Here is a 14,972-nt window from a genome sequence, read left to right on the forward strand (position 1 = left end):
TGGAGGTCATCCATGGAGAACAGAAGGCGGCTGCAGTGGGTTTATCGGTCAGAGATAAGTGCTTTGTAAGTGCGGTACACTACAGTACATGCTTATGAACATCTAAACGACAACGTTTGTTTCCTTGTACAGCACACCTTCTCATGCACAGTAGTTAGGATTAATGGACAATATTAATTCTGAATATGAACTAGTTATAATGCATATTACAATCACTCTTGGCTTGATGTCCCGAAGCATTTGATTCTCATTAGTAATACATGTGATGAACGCTCATGCCCCTCTGATGCATTTTACATCTCACTGGCATTTAATTGGATGACGTGCCAGATAGTGATTTGAAGGTAGTGAGTGATAACTCAACTATTTTGTTTTAAATGATAATGATCATTATTCATGACTCTCCGTCGTAGATAATGGATGATCAGGTGGGATATTGGGTGGGTAAATACTTATGTCTGTTTTGTACCAATGACACTAATACTATAAAGAAGTAGAGGCGTTGTGAACAGCAGTGTGTCTTCAAGGCTCAAAGTATATCCGCTTGCTTACATTTAACAATCCGCTCCCCAAACGCTCTCGGAGTAGGTTGCATTATCGTGTTTGTCTTTCAACTGCCGGCCAAAAACCATCAGTAAATGTGAATTACATTTGTCAAAACTATGTACTGAAGTGCACAGAACTTGAAACATATAGTGAATTCGGGAGGTAGCTCCGACCGGGACTCAAGCCCAGATCTAGTGACGGTGAAGCCAATACCTTACCCGTTATGCCAAGAGGTCCAAATCTCTTGACGAGGTCACTAGGTGTTGGCTTAATATACTGTAACTACTATATGTTTATGTTGAGGACAAATATTGCATTTTTTTAAATGTTTGTTTTCCTGTAGCTAGTGCAAACACGACGATGCCAACGTTATTGCAGTTAGCATTCCCATAGAGATGGCATGGATGTTTAGCTTGCTAGCGCATTTTGACTGTGTCTAATGGTCGTTATCCACACACCTTGTTGCAAGGCTAGATATGTTCACCTTATGTATCCCGACAAGGGCATATTTATTGCAATTGTTTTTCAACTTCCGGCACATTGACAAACAGGGAGGAGATGTCCTGAAAAGAAACTACATTTATACAAAATATTAAATCAAATGCACATAATCTGAAAGATAATGTTTATTCTCTGTTGAGGAAAAATTCTTAGATGATGTCTGATGTTGACACCAAATAAGATCCAACATTATTTAACAACCGTCTTAAATGGGTCTCTGATGAGTCAATATGTTGACCAGTGTCCTGTGGTATGTTGCAGTGGGAGAAGTGACCCCAAACCTCCACTGAAGAGAAGAAAGAGCATGTAGGGACCTCCACTTAGTGAGTTATGTTGGGCTGGGTCAGGAGAAACTCATCAAGTTGGCTTCATGTGTTGAACCAGATCAGATCTACTGTCCACTGAACTGTGGTGTGTGTCATGGTGAACACCGGTCAGCGTCTGGTCCTGTCTACTGGGTCTAGAGAAGGAGGGGGAGGGACGTCTGCAATTTAGATGAAATTTAGAACAAAATTCCAAACCAAGGTAGATTAGTGACCTTGCCCTGCACACTTTTAGGATGGATAGGCTTGTTAGGGGTGTTGTGTCAGGTAGGCTGGACGACCTGGGAGAGTCAGAGACGGAGAACTCTAAAGACGAGGGAGACTTTTACTCAGTGTTGGAGAAGGTTTACTATTGGGCAGAGAGAGAACGACACTGTACTCACCCCACAATATTGATATGTTTTAATCAATCCAAGTGCACAGACTGTATGTTTCATGTTTAAACTTGAAACATATCTCTACAGTGAAGGAAGGATGAGTGATGCACATGTTTATTGTTCAATGCTTGTTACTTGAACAGTACTTATGAAGTTAGTAAAACGTACTGTACATCAATAAATCCATGTAAAATAAATACAGAAAAAGGCTTCTTATCTACAGGGAGTGGCACTAGGGGGTGGTATAACATCAAGATTAGAGTGGTGGGCCAGTAACCAGAGGTTTGCTGGACTGAATGGCTGGGCTGACGGGGTTAATCTAGCAGGAGTGAGCTGGAGGGGTTACTGGCATCAGAATCACCAACATGCAGTAAAGTTTATTGCCAGCAGGTAACAAACAGTAAAGTATGTCATGTGATCTATGATCAAAGTTGATCCTCAGTTTGAGTTGGTGATTTTGTCATTGTCACTGATCTTTGGAACTAGAATGTTCAGAGCCAAGCCTCAAGAACCAATCAGACTTTATTATCTGATGGCAATAAACTGGACTGAATGTTGCTGATTATCTCACGCTTTTCCTACACATATCTTTGACAACAATACGTACATAATTATGTGGATGACGCTTACTGTGTGTTTTAAAGTGGTCCAACCCTAAAACCACAACATTATGGAACGATCCTTGTATAGAATTTCAGAATACACTGATAAGTCGGTCTACGTGGAAAACTAAAGGAATAGAAACCGTGAATTACTTGGTAACAGAAAATACATTTATTTCCATGACAGAGTTAAAAAGTGATTTTGGACTGACCAATGTAGATAGTTTCAAATACATGCAACTTAAAAGTTGCATATCACAAAATGTTGATTTAAAATCTTTTGGACATCAGAGCAACCTTGAGGGAATCCTATTTGAGTCAGAACATTTTGTTCATATGACAGGGAAGATATAAAAAAAAACCTTGCAGAGAGAATATCCAACTGACAATCTCTTAGAAAAAAATATAAACTATTGGAACCAAGACTTGAAAATAACTGATGTTGGCACAAGATGGAGGGAAAGTTGGAGCGTAAACTAATTAAATGACAGTTCATGAAAATGTACACTTATTCCAGTATAAAGTCATGTATATCATTTATTATACAAGAGACAAAATTCACAAATTTGACAGCACAACAGCAGTGTAAAACGAACAATGACTCAATAATCAATTCTTTTTGGGAATGCTATAAAATCCAGAATTTGTGGGCAGAACTAGAAAGTTCCGCATGTCTGCATTTTTCAAGACATTGCATATGAGGGTGTAGTGAGATACACAATGGCCTGAACAATACACTTCTCTACACTTCTCTCTCACTCATCTTGACAAAACGTGTACTAAAAACTGGCAAGTCAATCAATCCGCCGTCATTGACACAATTGGAAAATCGAATGATTTCGTATTAAACATTGAAAGTGCGTGCGGAGAGAAACAAAAAATGGGTTCTGGAGATAGGGGTGGGTGATGTGGTTGATGTTTGTATGATGTTGTCATTTGTATGTGTATGTGCTGTATTGTTTATAAAATATAAAATACAATCTTGCAACAACAAAAAATAAAAGTGGTCCAACCTCCAGTCAATGTGTTGAGCAGTGCTGTGTGTTGTGTTCCAGTGGGAGGAGACAGCAGCAGTCCAGACTCCCCAGTGTCTCCCAGTGTGTCTGAGCTGAGACTGGTGCTGCTGTGGAGGACTGAGGGTGGGAGGAGTGCAGGAGGAAACACCGTCCTGGTCAGAGAGGAGTTTTGGGCCCAGGCCAGCCCCTCTGCAGTGACCCAGAGGAGTGTGAGGAGAGGCCGGATGTGTGTGGGACACGGTTGGTGCTGGTGGATAACGACGTTATTGCAGTTAGAATTCCCATAGAGATAAAGTGGATGATTGGCTAGCTAGCGCAATTTGACTGTATCTAATGATCGTTATCCACACAGGCTATTTCCATTGTTGCCGGTGCTACATAAAGAGATTAGACATTCTACTAAATGTATTCACCTTATGTATCTTGACAACACGGACCCGGACATATTTATTGCAATCATTTTTCAACTTCAACAAACAGGGAGGAGATGTCCTGAATATAAATTAAATGTATCAAAAGTATTCAATAAAATGCACATAATCTGAAAGATATGTTTATTCTGTGTTGAGGAATTTCAACGTTTGTTTTAATCCTGTATAAGCAAAATTACGCAGACGTTAGCGCAGTTAGCATTCCTATAAAGATAACATTGATGGTTAGCTAGCTAGCGAAATGTGGCACAACAGTTATCCACATAAACAATATTTCCATTGTTTTAGTCCTTTGTTAATCGTATTCTGTCTCTAGCAACTTTGTCCTTTCAAGCATTACTCTTTGATTGAAAAGGGAAATAGATACACTAGAGTGTGGTGTCAGGAAAATAACCTCACACTCAACGTCAACAAAACTAAGGAGATGATTGTGGACTTCAGGAAACAGCAGAGGGAACACCCCCCTATCGACATCGATGGAACAGTAGTGGAGAGGGTAGCAAGTTTTACATTCCTCGGCATACACATCACAGACAAACTGAATTGGTCCACTCACACAGACAGCATCGTGAAGAAGGCGCAGCAGCGCCTCTTCAACCTCAGGAGGCTGAAGAAATTTGGCTTGTCACCAAAAGCACTCACAAACTTCTACAGATGCACAATCGAGAGCATCCTGGCGGGTTGTATCACCAGCTGGTACGGCAACTGCTCCGCCCACAACCGTAAGGCTCTCCAGAGGATAGTGAGGTCTGCACAACGTATCACCGGGGGCATACTACCTGCCCTCCAGGACACCTACACCACCCAATGTTACAGGAAGGCCATAAAGATCATCAAGGACAACAACCACCCGAACCACTGCCTGTTCACCCCGCTATCATCCAGAAGGCGAGGTCAGTACAGGTGCATCAAAGCTGGGACCGAGAGACTGAAAAACAGCTTCTATCTCAAGGCCATCAGACTGTTAAACAGCCACCAACATTGAGTGGATGCTGCCAACACACTGACACTGACTCAACTCCAGCCACTTTAATAATGGGAATTGATGGGAAATGATGTAAAATATATCACTAGCCACTTTAAACAATGCTACCTAATATAATGTTTACATACCCTACATTATTCATCTCATATGCATACGTATATACTGTACTCTTTATCATCTACTGCATCCTTATGTAATACATGTATCACTAGCCACTTTAACTATGCCACTTTGTTTACATACTCATCTCATATGTACAGTGCCTTGCGAAAGTATTCGGACCCCTTGAACTTTGCAACCTTTTGCCACATTTCAGGCTTCAAACATAAAGATATAAAACTGTATTTTTTGTGAAGAATCAACAACAAGTGGGACACAATCATGAAGTGGAACGACATTTATTGGATATTTCAAACCTGTTCTGCCACGGGACTCTCCCCTTTCGAGAGCTCAATGGGGTATCAGCCTCCACTCTTCCCTGAAAAAGAGCAGGAGGTCAGCGTACCCTCAGAGCCAGGTATCGTTGACAAGCGGACCGTCGCCGGACCCCAGCTCCCTGCTACTGCATTGGGCAGAGGGTATGGCTTTTCACTCTTGATCTGCTGTCGCTTTCAAGGAGTGGGACTCTAACCCGGAAGCTTATAAGAAATGCACTCCCATGAACCATCAAGCAGGCAAAGTGTCAATACAGGACTAAGATCAAATTGTACTACACCGGCTCCGACACTCTTCTGATGTGGCAGGGCTTGCAAACCATTACAGACTACAAAGGGTGATTCCCTCAGCCGAGAGCTGCTCAGTGACACAAGCCTACCAGACAAGCTGAAGTACTTATATGAGTAGTGAGTAAGTTCTTGAAAGAGGTCAACATTCACAAGGCTGCATGACCAAACAGATTACCAGGATGTGTACTGCGAGAATGTGCTGACCAACTGGCATGTGTTTTCACTCACGTCTGTAGCCATGAAGTGCTTTGAAAGGCTGGTCATGGCTCACATCAACACCATTAACAGAAACCCTAGACCCACTCCAATTTGCATAAGGCCCTAACAGATCCACAGATGCACTCCACACTGCCCTTACCCACCTGGACACAAGGAACACCTATGTGAGAATGTTATTCATTGACTACAGCTCAGCGTTCAACACCATAGTGCCCTCAACGCTCATCAATAAGCTAAGGATTGGGGACACTGCCCTGTGTAGGGTGCCGTCTTCAGATGGGACGTTAAACAGGTGTCCTGACTCTGAGATCATTAAAGATCCCATGGCACTTATCGTAAGAGTAGGGGTTTTAACCCCGGTGTCCTGGCTAAATTCCCAATCTGGCCCTCAAACCATCATGGTCACCTAATAATCCCCAGTTTCCAATTGGCTCATTAATCCCCCTCCTCTCCCCTGTAACCATTCCCCAGGTCGTTGCTGCAAATGAGAACATGTTGTCAGTCAACTTACCTGGTAAAATAACGGATAAATAAATAAATAAAATAAAAAAGGACCCTGGGACTAAACACCTCCCTCTGCAACTTGATCCTGGACTTCCTGACGGGCCACCCCCAGGTGGTAAGGGTAGGTAACAACACATCCGCCACGCTGATCCTCAACACAGGGGCCCCTCAGGGGTGTGTGCCCAGTCCCCTCCTGTACTCCCTGTTCACTCATGACTGCATGGCCAGGCACGACTCCAACACCATCATTAAGGTTGCTGATGACACAACATTGGTAGGCCTGATCACCGACAATGACAAGACAGCCTATATGGAGGAGGTCAGAGACCTGGCCGTGTGGTGCCAGGACAACAACCTCTCCCTCAACGTGATCAAGACAAAGGAGATGATTGTGGAATATACAGGAAATGGCGAGCTGCCCCCATTTTCATCGACGTGGCTGTAGTGGAGCAGGTTGAGAGCTTCAAGTTCCTTGGTGTCCACATCACCAACAAACTAGCATAGTCCAAGCACACCAAGACAGCCGTGAAGAGGGCACGACAAAACCTATTCTCCCTCAGGAGACTGAAGATTTAGCTTGGGTCCTCAGATCCTCAAAATGTTCTACAGCTGCACCATCGAGAGCATCCTGACTGGTTGCATCACTGTCTGGTATGGCAACTGCTCGGCCTCCAACCGCAAGGCACTACAGATGATAGTGCGTATGACCCACAACATCACTGTGGCCATAGACCTCTGTACCAGGCAGTGTCAGAGGAAGGCCCTAAAAATTGCCAAAGACTCCAGCCACTCTAGTCATAGTCTGTTCTCTCTGCTACCGCACGGGAAGTGGTACTGGAGCAACAAGTCTAGGTCCAAGAGGCTTTTAAACAGCTTCTACCCCCAAGACATAAGACTGCTGAACAATTAATCAAATGTCTACCCAGACTATTTGCATTGCCCACCCCCCCCTTTTACGCCGCTGCTACTCTCTGTTATTATCTATGCATTGTCATTTTAATAACTCTACCTACATGTACAGTTGAAGTTGGAAGTTTACATACACCTTAGCCAAATACATTTAATCTCAGCTTTTCACGATTTATAACATTTAATCCAAGTAAAAACTCCCTGTATTCAGTTAGTTAGGATCACCACTTCATTTTAAGAATATGAAATGTCAGAATAATAGTAGAGAGAATTATTTATTTCAGATTTTATTTCATTCAGTACATTCCCAGTGGGCCAGAAGTTTACATACACTCAATTAGTATTGTGTAGCGTTGCCTTTAAATTATTTAACTTGGGTCAAACGTTTTGGGTAGCTTTCCACAAGCTTCACACAATAAGGGGGGAATTTTGGCCCATTCCTCCTGACAGAGCTGCTGTAAATGAGACAGGTTTGTAGGCCTCCTTGCTCGCATATGCTTTTTCAGTTCTGTCCACACATTTTCTATAGGATTAAGTTCAGGGCTTTGTGGTGGCCACTCCAATACCTTGACTTTGTTGTCCTTAAGCCATCTTGCCACAACTTTGGAAGTATGCTTGTGGTCATTGTCCATTTGGAAGACCCATTTGCGACCAAGCTTTAACTTCCTGACTGATGTCCTGAGATGTTACTTCAATATATCCACATAATTTTGCTTCCTCATGATGCCATCTATTTTGTGAAGTGCTCCAGTCCCTCCGGCAGCAAAGCACCCCTACAACATGATGCTGCCACTCCATGCTTCACGGTTGGAATGGTGTTCTTCGGCTTGCAAGCCTCCCCCTTTTCATCCAAACAAAATGATTGTCATTATGGCCAAACAGTTCTATTTCTGTTTCATCTGACCAGAGGACATTTCTCCAAAAAGTACGATCTTTGTCCTCATTTGCAGTTGCAAACCATAGTCTGGCTTTTTTTATGGCGGTTTTGGAGCAGTGGCTTTTTCCTTGCTGAGCAGCCTTTCAGGTTGTGTCGATATTGGACTTGTTTTTCTGTGGATATAGATACTTTTGTACCCGTTTCCTCCAGCACCTTCACAAGGTCCTTTGCTGCTGTTCTGGGATTGATTTGAATTTTTCCCACCAAAGTACGTGAATCTCTAGGAGACAGAACGCGTCTCCTTCCTGAGAAGTATAACGGCTACTTGGTCCCATGGTGTTTATACTTGCGTACTATTGTTTGTACAGATGAACGTGGTACCTTCAGGTGCTTGGAAATTGCCACCCAAGGATGAACCAGACTTGTGAAGGTCAATAATTTTTTTTCTGAGATCTTGGCTGATTTTTTTTTATTTTCCCATGATGTCAAGCAAAGTGGCACTGAGTTTGAAGGTAGGCCTTGAAATACATCCACAGATACACCTCCAATTGACTAAAATGATGTCAATTAGCCTATCAGAAGCTTCTAAAGCCATTACATAATTTTCTGGTTTAAAGGCACAGCCAACTCAGTGTATGTAAACTTCTGACCCACTTGGATTGTGATTGAGTGAATGATAAGGGAAATAATCTGTCTGGAAACAATTGTTGTAAAAATTACTTATGCCATGCAACCTAGGTGTGAGTAAACTTCCGACTTCAACTGTACATATTACCTCAATCTCCTTGAAAAACTGGTGCCCCCGCACACTGATTCTGTACCAGTAACCCATGTGTATATAGTCTCACTATTGTTATTTTACTGCTGCGCTTTAACTACTTTTTACTTTAATTTCTTATTTTTATTCATATTTTTTCAACTGCATTATTGCTTGTAAGTAAGCACTTCACTGTAAGGTCTACCTGTTGTATTCAGCATTTCACTGTAAGGTCTACCTGTTGTATTAAGCATTTCACTGTAAGGTCTACCTGTTGTATTAAGCATTTCACTGTAAGGTCTACCTGTTGTATTCAGCATTTCACTGTAAGGTCTACCTGTTGTATTCGGCATTTCACTGTAAGGTCTACCTGTTGTATTCGGCATTTCACTGTAAGGTCTACCTGTTGTATTCGGCATTTCGGCATTTCACTGTAAGGTCTACCTGTTGTATTCAGCATTTCACTGTAAGGTCTACCTGTTGTATTCGGCATTTCACTGTAAGGTCTACCTGTTGTATTCAGCATTTCACTGTAAGGTCTACCTGTTGTATTCGGCATTTCACTGTAAGGTCTACCTGTTGTATTCGGCATTTCACTGTAAGGTCTACCTGTTGTATTCGGCATTTCACTGTAAGGTCTACCTGTTGTATTCGGCATTTCACTGTAAGGTCTACCTGTTGTATTCGGCATTTCACTGTAAGGTCTACCTGTTGTATTAAGCATTTCACTGTAAGGTCTACCTGTTGTATTCGGCATTTCACTGTAAGGTCTACCTGTTGTATTGCATTTCACTGTAGGTCTACCTGTTGTATTCGGCATTTCACTTAAGGTCACCTGTTGTATTCGGCATTTCACTGGTCTACCTGTTGTATTCGGCATTTCACTGTAAGGTCTACCTGTTGTATTCGGCATTTCATTTCACTGCATTTCAAGGTCTACCTGTTGTATTCGGCATTTCACTGTCTAAGGTCTACTACCTGTTGTATTCTGTTGGCATTTCACTGTAAGGTCTACCTGTTGTATTCGGCATTTCACTGTATGGTCTACCTGTTGCATTTATTCGGCATTTCACTGTAAGGTCTACCTGTTGTATTCGGCATTTCACTGTAAGGTCTACCTGTTGTATTAAGCATTTCACTGTAAGGTCTACCTGCATTTCACTGTATGGTTAAGCATTTCACTGTAAGGTCTACCTGCATTTTGTAGGTCTACCTGTTGTATTCGGCATTTCACTGTAAGGTCTACCTGTTGTATTCGGCATTTCACTGTAAGGTCTACCTGTTGTATTCGGCGCATGTGGCTAATAACATTTGATTTGATCACTACAGAGGGTAGTGCGTACAGCCCAGTACATCACTGGGGCCAAGCTTCCTGCAATCCAGGACCTATATAATAGGCGGTGTCAGAGGAAAGCCCATAAAATTGTCAGAGACTCCAGTCACCCAAGTCATAGACTGTTTTCTCTGCTACCCCACGGCAAGCGATGCTGGAGCGCCAAGTCAGGACCAAAAGGCTCCTTAACAGCTTCTACCCCCAAGCCATAAGACTGCTGAACAGCTTCTACCCCCAAGCCATAAGACTGCTGAACAGCTTCTAACCCCAAGCCATAAGACTGCTGAACAGCTTCTACCCCCAAGCCATAAGACTGCTGAACAGCTTCTACCCCAAGCCATAAGACTGCTGAACAGCTTCTACCCCCAAGCCATAAGACTGCTGAACAGCTTCTAAGCCATAAGACTGCTGAACAGCTTCTACCCCCAAGCCATAAGACTGCTGAACAGCTTCTACCCCCAAGCCTAAGACTCTTCTACCCCCCCCCAAGCCATAAGACTGCTGAACAGCTTCTACCCCCAAGCCATAAGACTGCTGAACAGCTTCTACCCCCAAGCCATAAGACTGCTGAACAGCTTCTAACCCCCAAGCCATAAGACTGCTGAACAGCTTCTACCCCCAAGCCATAAGACTGCTGAACAGCTTCTACCCCCAAGCCATAAGACTGCTGAACAGCCATAAGACTGCTGAACAGCTTCCCCCAAGCCATAAGACTGCTGAACAGCTTCTACCCCCAAGCCATAAGACTGCTGAACAGCTTCTACCCCCAAGCCATAAGACTGCTGAACAGCTTCTACCCCCAAGCCATAAGACTGCTGAACAGCTTCTAGCTTCCCCCAAGCCATAAGACTGCTGAACATAAGAGCTTCTACCCCCAAGCCATAAGACTGCTGAACAGCTTCTAGCTTCCCCCAAGCCATAAGACTGCTGAACCCCCAAGCCATAAGACTCTGAACAGCTTCTACCCCCAAGCCATAAGACTGCTGAGCCATAAGACTGCTGAACAGCTTCTCAAATGGCCACTGCCATAAGACTGCTGAACAGATTCTACCCCCAAGCCATAAGACTGCTGAACAGTTAATCAAATGGCCACTGGACTATTACATTGCCCCCCCCCTCCATTTTTTTGTACACTGCTGCTACTCACTGTTTATTATCTATGCACTTCACCCCTACCTACATATACAAATTACCCTCAACTAGCCTGTACCCCCTCACAGTGACTCAGTATATAGCTGTACCCCCTGTATATAGCCTCATTATTGTTATGTTAATTGGTTACTTTACATCTTTTATATATTTTTATACTTTAGATTAATTGTTAAATATTTTCTTAACTATTTTTGAACTGCACTGTTGGTTAAGGGCTTGTAAGCACACATTTCACGGTAAGGTCTATACTTCTTGTATTCGGCGCATGTGACAAATAAAGTTTGATTTGAATTATTGTTAACGCTGTCTTTTGGTGTGCTTTGGTGTGCTCATCAATGCACAAGCACCTTTTTCTCACTCGATCCTTCTGGAACAGCTTGTTTTGTTGTGGGCCATAGACATACTGTATAACCCATTGAAGGGTTTTGGAACCTCTAACCCTAGCAATTTGACTGTTATTAAACTCATGGGTACACTAACAAAGGCTACCAGTCTTGACTTCTATGGATTATGTGCCTACGGTTGGTATGCGGCTGTGAGTTTGCCTTTCACAACAATCAACATACAATCACGCCACAAACATACCGTTTGGGAAAGCAAATGCTGTCCTAACTAAATGTGTTTTGTGATAGATATTTTTAACATGATCATTTTTTTGATTAATAAAATATTGAATCACTTGTTTTCCTCAAACGAAGGGGATGATGACACAATCTTTTCCAAGAGGGAGGGTGTTTGATTTCATTAGTCCTCAACTTGTGGCTCAGACACTTCATTCAGGATAAATGGAGTTAGGACTTAAGCTTGCCTGCCCTGGAGCAAGTTAGTTCTGAAGAATTTGTTGCCATACAAATTTACCTGGCTACAAGGTGAGCCACTTTCATGGTACCGGTTATCCCAAGTTGAAGTCAGAGCTGACCAGAGTTACCCCGCTTACTCCTTCAACCTGATTTGTAGTATAGGGCTCATGACAAAGCCCTCTCTGTTGCCATCTCCTTGGTCCCACCTCTATAGCACTGTTCTCCCAGTTCACCCCCCAACAAACTGATCGCTGTGTCTGTGAATGCATCCACACACACACACAACACTACCGCCATCTACAAACAATTAACAAACCAATCAGTAATTAGGAATTGATGATTCATCAAAATGAGATGGTAATTGAGTACTGAATGACTCCAACTACTTAATCAGCTTATTGATATGCCACACCTGTCAGGTGGATGGACTATTTGAGAGAAATAAGCTTTTAGTGCGTATAGAACATTTCTGGGATCTGTTATTTCAGCTCATGAAACATGGGACCAACACTTTACATGTGGAGTTTATATTTTTGTTCTGTGGAGCTTCCCTGTATGTGAGGACACTATAAACCCTGACCTTTATAGCCCAGGAGTTAGATTGGCTGCCCTAATCATAGATGTAAGTAGAGTTCCTGTCTACCATGAGTAATTGGGAATCAGTGTGCGTGTGTCAGTGCTCAACAGGCCTCTACTCACTCTTTGAGGTGTCTGTATGGACATGATGCCACACGTCTCTATGGGGCCAAATCATTGGGGGGGTCACTGCTAATGTTCTTTAGAACCTTCAGGGAAGTTGCATTCACTGTGCAATCTGAGTTCACACATTGTTCAGAATAACTGCTGCCGACTGTCAAAAAAAGCCCCTTTAGGAGAAATGAAACAAGCAGATTGCAGAGCTTCCTTTGTTCACAATTGTTCGCAATTTACTTTGATAATGAGTTCCTGATTCTCAGAGATGGATTGCATACTGAGAGAGAAATACAGAGAGGGAGGGAGGGAGGGAGGAAGTAGAAAGAGAGACAGGGAGGGAGGGAGAGAGGGACACAAAGATCCCAGCTACCAACAAACGTTCTGAAAGCTTGAGAGAATGCTCTGAATATGTTTGTTTCCAACATAATGGCCCTAACGCTTATACGCGAGTGAAGTTCTGGTAGTCATCAGCAACCGCTGAATAGCATAGCGCCACAGTCAAATAATATTCCTAAAAATATTCATATTCATGAAATCATAAGTGCAATATTGCAAAACACAGTTTAGCCTTTTGTTAATCCCCCTGTTGTCTCAGATTTTGAAATTATGCTTTACAGCAAAAGCAATCCAAGCATTTGTGTAAGTTTATCGACCGCATGACAAAACATTAAGTACACTTAGCATCAGGTAGCTTGGTCACGAAAATCAGAAAAGCAATCAAATTAATCATTTACCTTTGATGATCTTCGGATGTTTTCACTCACAAGACTCCCAGTTACACAACAAATGTTCCTTTTGTTCCATAAAGATTATTTTTATATCCAAAATACCTCCGTTTGTTTGGCGCATTATGTTCAGAAATCCACAGGAAAGAGCGGTCATGACAACGCAGACAAATACCAAATAATATCCGTAATGTCCACAGAAAAAGTCAAATGCTTTTTATAATCAATCCTCAGGTTGTTTTTAAAATATATAATCGATAATATATCAACCGCATTGTCTTTATCAGTAGGAGAGGGAAAAACAATAGCTGTCCAAACTCTGTTGCGAGCTAAACTCATGTGACCACCTGACGCGATGTGATCTTTCTGGCTCATTTTTCAACATAAAAGCCTGACACTATATCTGAAGACTGTTGACACCTTGAGGAAGCGATAGGAAAAGGAATCTAGTTGATATCCCTTTAAATGGAGCAATGGGAAGCTATGGAACATGGAGTTTTCAAAATAAAAGCCACTTCCTGGTTTGATTTTTCTCAGGGTTTCGCCTGCAATGTCAGTTCTGTTATACTCACAGACAATATTTTGACAGTTTTGGAAACTTTAGAGTGTTTTCTATCCTAATCTGTCAATTATATTAATATTCTAGCATCTGGTCTTGAGAAATAGGCCGTTTACTTTGGAAATGTTATTTTTCCAAACATAAAAATAGTGCCCCCTAGCTTCAAGATTAAACAGCATGGTCATTACACAAGTGTACCTTGTGCTGGGGAAAATAAAAGGCCATTCTAAAATGTGCGGTTTTGTCACACAACACAATGCCACTGATGTCTCAAGTTTAGTTAATATCTCTACCATAAGCCGCCTCCAACGTTGTTTTAGAGAATTTGGCAGTACGTCCAACCGGCCTCACAAACTCAGACCACGTGTTTGGCGTCGCGCTGCATGAGACAAATGGTGGTCACAGCAGATACTGACTGGTTTTCTGATCCATTCACTGATTTTCTTATATGAACTGTTAATAAGTAAAATATTTTAAATGGTTACATGTTGCCTTTCTAGTTTTGTTCAATATACATTACAAAAATCTATCTGTGTCCCACAGGAGATGATTGATCTGAGAGGAGAGGTGAGGGACGTTCTGTCCTTTTACACTTGATAAATATGGACCTACCAGCTCCTTTTACTGACAGAAAACATCAGTGGTACAGCTCAATGAGCTAACATGAACATCTCATTTAGCTTTACCTCTCCTACCTCCTTGCTTCTTCATCTCAATGGTCTTGGCTGGCTTCCTCTCCTCACCTTCCTTGTCTCCTCTCCTCTTCTCCACTCCTTCCCTTTCTCGTCCCCTTTGTTTCCTCTCCTGTAGTCTTTCTGGACTGATCTGAAAATGTAGGGGAGGAGAAAGTAATATTGGTGATGCTAACTAATTTACTTTCACTCCACCTGAATTTAATTTGACCTGTACTGTTCTTACACACCAGTGTAGTTAAAGGA

The 14,972-nt window shown here is 42.3% G+C and overlaps 1 long non-coding RNA gene across 2 annotated transcripts; it reads right to left on the reverse strand.

Annotated features, from left to right (window-relative positions):
• Positions 1-1,157: 1,157 nt before the first annotated feature.
• Positions 1,158-13,833, reverse strand: LOC118385448 (uncharacterized). 2 transcript variants are annotated; one of them, XR_004826031.2, is made up of 2 exons: positions 13,485-13,833; positions 1,158-3,612 (listed from the first exon to the last, which is right to left on the reverse strand). It is a non-coding gene; the product is annotated as an uncharacterized LOC118385448 (long non-coding RNA). The 2 variants fall into 2 exon arrangements; XR_008139429.1 differs by lacking the exon at positions 13,485-13,833 and adding an exon at positions 4,353-4,550.
• Positions 13,834-14,972: the final 1,139 nt, after the last annotated feature.

Source organism: Oncorhynchus keta, chromosome 6, assembly GCF_023373465.1.
Source record: "Oncorhynchus keta strain PuntledgeMale-10-30-2019 chromosome 6, Oket_V2, whole genome shotgun sequence".
Taxonomy (NCBI): Eukaryota; Metazoa; Chordata; class Actinopteri; order Salmoniformes; family Salmonidae; genus Oncorhynchus; species Oncorhynchus keta.